This window comes from Acinonyx jubatus, chromosome B2, assembly GCF_027475565.1.
Source record: "Acinonyx jubatus isolate Ajub_Pintada_27869175 chromosome B2, VMU_Ajub_asm_v1.0, whole genome shotgun sequence".
Lineage (NCBI taxonomy): Eukaryota > Metazoa > Chordata > Mammalia > Carnivora > Felidae > Acinonyx > Acinonyx jubatus.
This window is the reverse complement of record NC_069385.1, coordinates 29,063,277-29,075,360: the sequence shown is the minus strand read 5'-3', so window position 1 is coordinate 29,075,360 and position 12,084 is coordinate 29,063,277. Positions and strand designations below refer to the sequence as shown.

The following is a 12,084-nucleotide window of genomic DNA, read 5'->3' as shown; positions in this document are numbered from 1 at the left end:
AAATAAGCAAATGAATTTGTTCATTATTAGTAGTACAGGAAAAGGGGAATACCAAAATAGTTGAGCATCCTGAAGGTTAAAATGATTTGCCCAGGGTTTGTACTTTCCTTTCCTTAGGAATATTTCTCAAGAGCCAAGACCTTCTGTCACTTTGCAATACCTTTATAAAAGAAGGTGCTATGTAAAGATGATGTGAAATTTATAGGTTCACACTTCCCTGATGGAAGAACTATGGATATAAATGACTAAATAACCAAAGTTACTATGGGGAAGTAAAGCCAAAGAAAGGAACTGAGGCAGAAAACAGAAGATGCCTGGTCTACTGGAAACATGGCTGTCCTCAGCTTCATCTCTGATCTAGGACCCCAGGACAGAAATCAGCTGGGCCAGATCTGAATTTCCCACATGTATTGTCATCTGTGCAAAAGGTGACCCAAGTTATTTCTTTAACACTCGGAAACACTTAAGGCTCTTTCCCCCGTCTTTTCTGGCCAAGCTGTCTAGAAAACACAGATGCATCGGGCATCTGTGATGAAATGGTAAGCAGCCTTGCTAAATGGCTCCCAAAGATCAGTATCTCTCCAATGTCTTGGGTAAATCTAGTGGACATCATTCACCAGTTCCACATCATCATTCTCTGGTTCTTCAGACTGGGGAGTTTAGGTCCAGGACAACAGAATTGCTGCTGAAATTATGTTTAAATAATATAGAAACTACTCTGATGATCTTTTATCACAATTCCCAAATAGTTCCAGTGCATAGCAATGGCAATCACAAGTTATGGTATGGGTAAATGAAGTCACCCTTCATAAGAAATAGAGTTATTTTAGCAGTGTAGAGTCTCATTTGAAGAAACCACCCCATTATTGGAGGACGTTCGTCCAAAGCTTTAAAAATGTCCATGTGCACCCTGTTCTTTCTTGCTGGTCATACTGAGAAAGCAAGACTTTCTTCAGCACTTCCTGGGTGAAGGTGTGGCCAAGATCTAATGCCCAACCTGATATTGACAGGCATGACTTCATGGCAGTAAATATGGCTTGAGGAACAGGAGATGTAATCCTGCCATGAAGAACAGCTATAAAAATAGGTGCCGAGATGTCAAAATTATTCTTTCTTTTCTTCTGATTTTCTTCATTTAACTGTTTATTATGATATAGCCAGATATAGTTATAATCTATGAATCAAGCAGAGTACCTACTGCTTTATACAATACCTTAGCCACACAGAGAGTGTTAAGAGGGAATGCTCTAGAATCAGCCTGCTGTGGTTCAAATCACCTTCTAAAGCTTGATCGCATCTGAATCTTGAGAAAATTACTTTCATGGTGGGGGGGGGGGTGTCATAATGGTGCCTACCTCATCTGGGTTCTCATAAGGATAAAATAAGGCGTTTCATACTAAATGTTGAGTGCCATGACCAGCTACATAAACACTCAACGGAAATGCTTTGCTCAGGTCTATGGGAATCCAGGGCTTAAGGTGTTTGATAATGCTTCATTATTGGTAAAATTAGAAAATGATCTGCTATGGATTGAATGTGTCCTGCCAAAATTCTTGTGTGAAAACCCTAATTCCAATATGTTGGTATTAGGAGATGGGGCCTGTGGGAGGTAAATACACCATGAGAGTAGAACTCTCATGAGTGAGATTAGTGCCCTTATTAGAAAAGACTCAAGAGAGTCAACCTCTCTCTACCATATGAAGGTATAGCAAGATGGCATCCCCAGGATGAGGACCCTCACCAGAACTTGACCATGATTTTAGACTTCCAGGCTCTGGAACTATGAGAAATAAATCTGCATTGTTTAAGCCACCCAGTCTATGGTCTTTTACTACAGCAGGCAAGGCTTACTAAGCCATGATCTAATTGAAATGCTTAATTTGTTTCTAAAGTCCCTTATAACTCTAACATTGCATGATTTGTATTTCTTTGCTCTCTTAGTGTAAGAACCTTTCCTAAGCTACCAATTTGCTACGTACATGATATCAACTCACATGAGAAAAGTAATGAGAATATTCTTGAAATTTTTAAATTGTTACATCTAGACTTTAAAAAATTATATCAGCAAATAAAAAATAATCAACAACAAAAAAACCATCCATGTTTCCCTGGCTAAATACAACCTCTATATAATATAGTTCATAAATGTTTTAGGTCTTAAATAAATTTCTAGCCATTGTCCTCATTGTCAAGATATGGAAAAAAATGTGCTGGAAATAGTTGGTTGCCATCATTATTAATAATAAATACAAATTGAGAACTCTTGAGACCACATTTATATTACAGCACTATAATTCACTGTGCTTTACAGTTATACGTCTATCTTTCTCCATTAAACTTGTAATTTAAGTATAGAGTCCATGTTTTTCTATATCCATCACTTGACATGGGGCACTCAATAAATTGAGAACTACTCAGTGCATGCAGGTTGAATGAATTAATGGGTAAATGAAGGAAAAATCACTAAGATTTTATGTTGCAAAGTATGAAATAATGCTCCCATCTGTCTAAATTGGAAGACAAGACAGAGCATCAGATGCAAATAGTGATACAAATGACATTAACTTACAGATCAATAAAATGGGTTGTTTAAAAAGAAGAGGGAATTTGAAGTGGAACACAAATATTTCATAAAGAAAATGGGACTTTTTCTGAATCTGATGAATGCAAAAATCTTTCCCAACAAAGTAAGCAACAATATATTAGTTTTATAAGGCTTTTGCAACAAATTACCACAAACTTAGTGGCTTAAAACAACACATGTTTATTATCCTATAGTTTGGGAGATGAGAAGTTTGAAATGGGTCTCACAGGGCCAAAATTAAGGTACACACAGGTCTTCAGTCCTTTCTGGAAGCTTTAAGAGGGAATCTGGTTTTTGCCTTTTCTATCTTTTAGAAGTTGCCCTCATACTTGGCTGGAGGGCTCCTTTCTGCCTTCGAAGCCAGTGAATCTCACATCTCACCACTCTGACCCTGAACCTCCTTGCTTCCCTAGTCCACAAGTGAGGACTCGTGATTTCATTGGACCCATGTGATAATCCAGAAGTGTTTACTTATTTTAATGCTGGGTCATTAGCAACCTTAATTGCATCAGGTACCTTCCTTCCTTTTTGCCATGTAACCTAATATATTCATAGGTTCTAGCAATTAGAATGTAGACATCTTTGGGAGGCCAATATTCTGCCTACCATACAAAATATGACAGGACATCTGGCATGTATGGACAACAATGTAATTTTCATAGAAATTTTGTGTGTCAAGTGTAAGTACAGTGAGTTTACAGAACTAATTAAGTGGGAACCTTTTTTGAAAGCATTAAATGCTCAACGGAGGGATTTGGACTACATGTATAAGTTATAATTCTCTTTGTGTCAGATTAAAATTGGTATTTTCATCACTTTTTATTTATTACATATTTGAAAATGACGTGATCATAAAGTATGTCCTATTCAGAATGCCACAACTATTAAAGATAAATAAGACTTTACTGAAGGGTTTTTTTTAACAATTAATGAGAGATTTGAAAAACATTTTACTTTTTTATTTGAGAGAGAGAGAGAATGTGCAAGCAGGGGAAAAGGGCAGTGGGTGGAGACAGAGAGAGACAGAGAGACAGAGAGAGAGGGAGAAAATCTCAAGCAGACTCCACACTCAGTGTGGAACCCGACACAGGGCTCAATCCCCCAACCCTGGGACCATGACCTGAGCCTAAGTCAAGAGTCAGAGGCTCAAGTGACTAAGCCACTCAGGCACCCAAAAAAAACACATTTTACTAGTAGCTCAAATCAATTGATTCCTTAAAGTTTGAAAGCAGAAAAGTAATAACAGCATTAAAAAGGCATTTTTTAAAAGGTGATTCTGAAATTGACCACTTGTACCCTAATCAAGATACACAGACGTAAGAGTAGTAAGGTATGTGAACATATGCAAGTCAAAGGCAGGTGTATTTTACTTTACACTTAAATAGGCAACAGAACATTAACATCAAAAGCAAGATGGATCAAAGAACAAAAAAATACAGGATGTCTCATTGTCAGGCTGCCAAATGGATTCAGGAATGGTGGTCACGGAAAAAAGAGAGTAAGAGGACTCAGAGGTTCAGATGAGAAAATAGGGTAGGACGATATGACATAGACAAAGGTTATGCCAATCATTTTGGATAATTTATGGAATAGAAGAAGCAAAATTTAATTAGCATTAGCATGTGGGGTGGAAAAGAAAGTTACCAAAAGAAACTCGTAAAGAATCTTTTCATGACGAAGACCTTATACATACATCAATGTTGTCAAATATTCTAGTGTGCTAGGCTCTTTCCTTGATAATGGTGCTGTTCTTCTTCTTCTAGAAACATTATATATCAAAAAGGGGGCTGGGGGGAGTCACTCAGGATGCCTGTACTGTTCTACACAGGGAATGCGTTGTACAATGGTCTATATGCTACCTGTTAAGTGGTCTCACCTTACCTTGACTCTCCTTCCATCACAGAGGAAAACAGGGTCTAAAATTATCTAAAATAATAACCATGATATATTTTAGTTTTAATCTAATATCTTCCAGCTTTCTCTTCCCTGTATTTTAGTTACCCTGGGAACAACAGGAAATATAGGTGTTAGTAATCACAGGGAAACAGCCTTAGAAAGAACCAGGAAAGACAATGGGAAAAAATATACCAAACTGTGTTTCCAATTACCAGCAGATGCTTCCACTTATTATAAGCGTTCTTATTTAGTTAAATATACAAATTTTTTAACTGTACAAATTTTTAATTGCGTAAATTGTGGTAGTGTTCTAGCCTCGTGCTCTTGATTACCCTTGTCTCCCATTCGATTTCACATGCCTCTTGCTTCTGGCATCACTTTCCCACACATACTATCCCTGGAGCTGCATAAATTCTAGGCAATACCTGATAAAGAGTGCAGCCTGTTGCGGAGTTTATCTTATTTATCTCTTGTGTTTTGTTTTGTGTTTCACTGTGGCTGTGACATTACAGTATGTTTCTCTGAGTCAGCAGCACCATTGGCTCCTGGCTATAGCTCCATGAATGCCTACTTATTTTTTTTTTTTCCATTTTTGCTTAGCGGGAATCATCTGGCCACCATTCACTCATGCCTGGAATATCACAGTGGGAAAGATTACCAAGCTTCATCCAAAGACCACTTTATAAAGACCTCTGATAAATCAAATGAAGGAGCAGGTCTTGGTGAGAGTATCCTTAATGATGGAGATTCAAGACTCAGAGCCTTGCCTGTATTCTGATTGTTCTAAACATAGCAACAGGACCACAACGAAATGCTGGAAAGAAGAGGGAATGGCAAAATTGGCCTAAGCAAATTTTTTTTTCATGTTTGGTCAGAAAAGATTTTCAAAAATAGCCACTTAGTTTTGAAGTTAAGACTCCATCACATATATTATTCATCACAGTAATTTATATTGGACATTCAACCATATTTTTAAAGTTAATTCACAGGGGAAAAGAAATGAATGAATGAAACAAAATTTAAAAACCACGTAGTCGTTCAATGTCATGAATGTTGCTGGACACAGCCCTGCTCTTACACCGTGGTTCTGGTTGCTTATTTCCAATTGAGACTATCTGAGCTGCGCCGGTATTAATTGATTGTTTTCAAGAATCCTACTATGTGTATCTGTAAAGATTAGGATGTTAGCTGCATTTTCTTTCATAAATAACTAATATGGGAGAGGCAGAAAGTATCTGTTACATGGTAACCCTCTAGCCTTGCTACTGAGTGTGGTCCACCAGCAGCAGCCTTGTCATCCCCAAGAAGTTTGCAAAGTCTCAAGGCCCCACCCAGACCTGCCTGATCAGACTTTGCATGTAATAGGGTCTCCAGGTGATTTATATGTGCATTTACATTTGAGAAGCATTGCTTTGGAATAGCATCCGAGAGACACCTTCAGGTATAGATATTTTATGTAACTCATAATCACCAGAAGGTAATAAGTGATAGATGAAAAAATAAAGAATACTTTGAAGAGGCAGTAGGATTATACTCCTACACGTGTAGCAGTTGAAATTTCCTTCTTTGAAATTGACTTTGAACTCCATAAACATAAACATAATGAATGCCAAGGGAACAAATAGGTCCTGTTAGAAGATTATGTGTTTTGCCATCTTATAACTTTCCTTTTATGTTGTTTCCTTTTATGTTATGTAATATTGATAATCTCTCTATATCTTATTAGTGGTCTAGGGTTTTTTTTTTTTCATTATTATACTAAGAGGGGAAAAAACCTCACCCAGGCATTCCTCAGCATTTCCTTGTGGATGTCTAGATAATCTCCCCTCCAGCCTCCTTGAGATCTACTCAGCCTGGCCTAATTCTTGAGAGTTTCCAAAATTCAAACATCCCACCAGCAAAAAAAAAAAAAAAAAAAAAAAAAAAAAAAAAAGTAGAAACATATTTCAGATTTTGCTTAGGCTACTTTTTAAACATTATATTTAGTTTTACCCACGATACTTCTTTTAAAAACACATTAAATGAAGACCAGCAAGGACTAATGAAAATTATAAAAATGCTGGAGGCATACACCCTCAAGCAAAAAATTTGAGGCCCACATAAGTTAGTCTAGGGAAATGAGACCGGTGGAAGGCCTAAACACACATGTTCACAACCACAGCATATGACACAGAGCCGTACAGCTCATGAAGATCAAACATACCATTAGTCATCGCGGGCTAAAATTGGAATTCCCAATCAAAGGAATCTATACAGTACTAACCAGAGCACTAAATAATAATGATGGTGCAAATCATGCAAGCTGACATCCTAGGTGTGAGTCACGAGCCGTTCTCACAACTCCAAAGAGCAGTTATAATAAATATTTATCCCATTGAAACACTTTTTTTAACTCATATTCTCTCCTTTATCTACTCTCATTCACCTGTCAACGTCAAAACATTTTACCTACTTTACCCCACTTTTGTACCATTAAATCCGTCACTACCTCTCCCAGTACTCTAATACCCCTGCCTTTGATTTCCTCTGCTCCTGCATCCTCTTGGGGAACACAAATTTCCAAAGTAGGACCTACTTCAAGGGTTGGGGGATTGACTTTTTCAGCTTTCTAATAGATCCCAGGAAAACATAGCCAAAATCTGAGTTTAGGTAAATTGTCAATTATGACTTCTTATAGTTTAGAAATAATCCTTTAAAACATTTGTAGCTCATTATGGGTTTAAATTAACTCAGAGGTTACTCTTCTTTTATTTTTACAAGATCCCAATGTGACGGGTAATGTGGTTATTGCCATCATACCCATTTATGGAGATGTCACTAAGTTTGAGGCAAAGTTCAGTGGTGAGCTGAGATCGAAACATACTTTTTGTAACCCTAAGTAGTCTCAGAGAGCTGCTTTGGAGATTTCGTTGTTGTAGCTATTTCTTCAGAAGCTGGCACACCTGAATATGAAATTATAAAAAGTTTACTCCACTTACAATCTTCTACAATCGGAAATAAGTTCTGAAATCCTAGAAAGGTTTCAGCCAGAGGATGCCTTGTCACACAGTAAAGCATCAAATGTTTAGTAATGGAGAGAATAACGGGGTGGGGGGGGGTTGTTTGTTTGTTTCAGGTTTGTGTTTTGTTTTTGTTTTTACTATGCAACTGTGTCAATGTATGGTTTTTCAACAGCAGGGAGGAGGAGCAAAGTGGCGAAAATCAAGTCTTCCTGCCATTTTGTTCTCAACCCCTGTGTTATTGGACTCGTTTGTCGTGGGTTAAGTGTCAGAGACAGTAGACTTAGCATTAGTTAAGATGTCTGAGAGCCAAGATAGATATCTCATGCTAGTTCCAGTTAAAACCCTGGTTTTTCTCTTTAAATGTGCAAAGCAAAGAAATGGAAGAAGCGGTAACTCAAAATGAAAACCAGAACCTGAGGTGGGGAAGCCAGGCAGGTCGCTGGTCCCTGAAAAGGGTTGTGCAAAAGGTTCTCCCTTCTGCTTGAGCTTTCACTGTTAATACACATTTGCAGAGTGAATAAGGGAAGACTTGACTGTAGTTTAAATACTTGTTGTGAAATCAAACTGTGAATCTACTTTTCCTACCTCGTCTTTCCTCATTTTGCACTGTCCACTCTCCTCCCTTTCCATGAGACGGTAGAGATGCGTGCTCCCTGATGTGCTCCTTATCTGCAGACCAAGTCCCTTCCCCTATTTGTTGGCATCATTCCTTGAGATTAGTTAAGGTCAAAGTTATTACATTTCTCTTTCTTTCGAAGGACACTGTAAATTGTTTGAGCTTCTTCTACTTAGACAACATTAAACAAAGTTGAAAGACCTGTTTTTCCTTCCTTGCTCATTTTGAATTGCATTTGAATTGCATTTGTGAAACCAGGGTGGTCCTGTGTGTGTGTGTGTGTGTGTGTGTGTGTGTGTGTGTGTATTTACACATTTGTATTTAAACTGATGGAGAGGAAAGGCCAGGACAAAATTAATAAACTCCCTCAACAGTTTGAAATTTTTCTTTAAAGATAGAAGCAGAATGGGGGTTAATAAGCGTATGAAGCATTACCAAACTATCCGTGAGTGAGATTTCAATTCAAATGAAGTTTTGTGAGAATCTATAGATAGATTCCAAATTATAAAAATTGAAATAAATACATATTTCCAAGTTTCCATTTAAAAATTCATTTCTGAAAATAATTAGAAATATTTAATATTATTAATATTTTCTTTTTAAAATCACATAATACTTACCTGCTTAATGACTAGAACACCCACAAGTCTGTAAAAGTTTAACATAGCCCCCAGAACGATAGAAATTCTTCAAAATAATCCAGGTTCTAAATCATTAGGTCTTTGAATCTTTGTTCTTGGCTATATCCGTTAGTACTGTGGTTACCAATTCTTTCCTTTATGGCTGCAAACACATAGCAAAGTATTTTTGGTAGAATTAGGTATCCATTGGAACGAGGATTTTTTGACTTGGTTAGTTCTCATTACATTTCTTTTGCACAAGAAAAGAACTACCCTATTTTCCTTTTAATGGAAGGTTAGGTTGGCTCACAATGCCTGAATTAAAAATGAGGTTATTTTGAAAGTTTAAAATGTCCTATATGTAGCACATTAACTGCAGATATTAAGATTTGTAAGAATCCTCACAAGTCACATAGATGAGACCTCTTTTATCCATGACTCCTCTGGGTACAGAACCTCATCACCAGCCCCTTGACCCCATCCCCAGTGATCCAAACTTCTGGCTGCAGGTACAAACTCAAGGTGAATGATGCCCACAGAGGAAACTTAAAATCATAGGTTTACAGGCATGCTCTTCCAACGCAACTATCTGAAGGACAAAAAATATCACAGCCTATGAAATGTAACAAAACCACCTGTTAAAGAATATGTGTGGCATAATAATTTTAGTCTGAGTACTAGCATCTTGTCAGTTTATCCCAACCTCCTGAGCCTGTAGTTGAGCCAAAAATCTCCTGAGCCAAGCTTTCCCGCAAGATTTCCTGTACTTCCTGTTTCTATGTGAGACAGAAATACCATGAGAATGACCTTTCTTGTGGTATTTTTGCACTTCTACCCTGGGATGAAGATAATCCATATTAGGGAGAATTTTTTTTTTAATTCTGCAAACTTTTCAATTTTCAAATCTTCAAATAAAGTGGACTCCTTCTTGGGAAGGAAAATTTGAGATGCTGCTTGCTTGGCCCTAACTCATCTCCACTAGGAAGTATTCATGTTCAATGATCCAACATTTTGTAACTTCTCTAAGATATTTTTTACAAGGAAACAATTTGTTACAAGGAAACAATACAGAGAACACAGTGGAAATTTATATGCTTGGATTTTTAAAAATGTCATTCTGAAAGAAATGTTCCACGAAAAGTTGTATTCTTAATGCATTAGTGTATGTGACATATTATATCATATATTTGTTTTCTTTGTTCTTAACCCCTTTGTTCCAAGGGTCAGGATATCCTGATGCTAAGTACTATTGCAAAATAACTGAACAAAAATAAAAATAGTCAAACACTTAGGAAACTCTTCAGTTGTTATGTCAAGGAAGTTTGTGACTGAGGAGTGAGTTTAAGACATTATTCAGGAAATATGCTCATAGAGTGCAACGGCCTACATGTGCTTTTTAAATAAAATCATTTCAAATCTAGAGAGCTTTGATGCCTAGGTGTGATACAAGCATAAGATCTGGAAGGGCTGTCAAACATGATGGAAGCATCACACTGATTCTTAAGTCCCTTTATCTCTTAACAAAGAGGGAAGTTAGGGGCTTCTGGGTGGCTGAGTCATTTGAGCATCTGACTCTTGATTTCGGCTCAGGTCATGATCTCACAGTTCGTGAGTTCGAGCCCTGAGTCTGGCTCTGCACTGTGTCAGCATGGAGCCTGCTTGGAATTCTCTCTCCCTCTCTTTCTGGCCCTATCCCACTCATGTGCTCGCTCTCTCTCTCTCTCTCTCTCAAAATAAATAAATAAACTTTATTTTTAAAAAAAAGGCTCATCTTTCTCATAAGTGGAACACTGATTTTTCCCAAATTGGGCTAAGTGAATATGTAGTTGTTATAGGAAGAGCTGTCTGATTAATATTTCAATAATGAAATTCACAAGCAGCAGTGTCTTCAACGTCTTTTATTGTTATTTTATACCCTCAAAGATGTTGATGCTTCCTCACCTAGTAGGAAAGAAAGTAGGTTTACCAGTGTATTTTTCCATCCAGAAAAAGAGAAAAGCCATTTAACTCAGTGTGGGAAACTAAACTTATTAACCCTAGATTTAGAGGAATAATAACAACAACAAAATTACAGTAGCCTTTGCTGGTTTCACATTGTAAAAAATGACGTGAGGGCAATGAAAATAAAACACACCTTGCAACAGTCTTTTTCCTTTCCCCGAAGTCTCCTCTTCTCTCCCCTGAAGAAACATCAAATGACTGTGTGATAAACATGCCCCGCAAGGAATGTAGAACAGGAGCAACAGATTGTACATCAGCAAAACAAAATGCCAAGCAAAATAAAGCCCTTTGCAATGGCAGAGATGTGAAGAGGAGAAAACGATGGGCTTGTTGCAATGGCCGCCAAGAAAACAGGAGCTAGCCACGTGAATGTTCAACTTCAAATTGTTCCTACAAACCCAATTTGCTGACAAAAGTGCCCAACACAATACCACCCCACTTTCATTTATGTCTGGGGCTTTTCACATAAGCTACAGGGGGCACCCCCTTCTGTTGTGTGGTTCTGACTTGCAGGGCTGGCTTCTCCACCTGAGCCGTGGGACCCGGCTTGCGCCTGGCCCAGGACTGTCCTCAGCTGAACCCCTCACAGGTGGGGGCACAGCAGTTAGCGACCCAAATATCAAGTCCACAGCGCTCTGTCTCTGGAAAGTGGATCTTCAACACTCTCTCCTTTCTTTCCAGTGCCACGTACGCCACCCCCCTCCCTCCCCCCCCCCCCCCCCCCCCCCCGCCCATGAATAGCCTTTAAAATGATTACAGTTTTCTTTGCGAGGGGGTTTTAACAAGCCCAGGGTACCTATCCAGACTACGCAACCCCACTGCACGATCGCGTGAGGATCTTGGTGCTTCCCTAATTCACTTCTTTCAGAGTTAGCTTTGGGATGTGATTCAATGTTATTTCCCTTCCAGCTGAAGGGCGGCTGAGGTTACGAAGGGATTTGACCAATAGGCCAAAACCCAGTTAGGTTTGCTGAGAACCCAGTGACAGCGAGGGGGAGGGGTGTGGGGGAGGGGCGTGTGTGAACTGTGGCGTGAGGATCCATCCCAGAGCCTTCTGCCTAACCCCATCCCAGTGCAGACGCGGGGGACAGACAAGGTGGCCCCCCGCCAGACCTTCCAGAGAGCAGCAGCTGCAAATCGGTTCTGCCAGTGCTCAACTTCCCGTTTTCCGAGAGCTCCTTGGGACTTGCGGGGCTAGAGCCAGGGAAGCTTCTAGGCTTCCTGCACCACGGAGGGGGGGGGGGGGGGGGGGAGGGGGGCGCACTCTTCACCTGACACCTTCAGATAACCGACCGGCCTCTGGAGGAGCCCTCGGAGAAGCTGGCAAAGGGGGAGCCCCGCTTCTTGGCCTGGAGACAAGCCACT

At 39.1% G+C, this 12,084-nt stretch overlaps 1 protein-coding gene across 4 annotated transcripts in view; it reads left to right on the top strand.

Moving 5' to 3' along the window:
• Nucleotides 1-12,084, top strand: part of PDE7B (phosphodiesterase 7B) — a 581,511-nt gene that overhangs the window by 422,534 nt on the left and 146,893 nt on the right. The gene's annotated exons all lie outside the window — the stretch shown is intronic.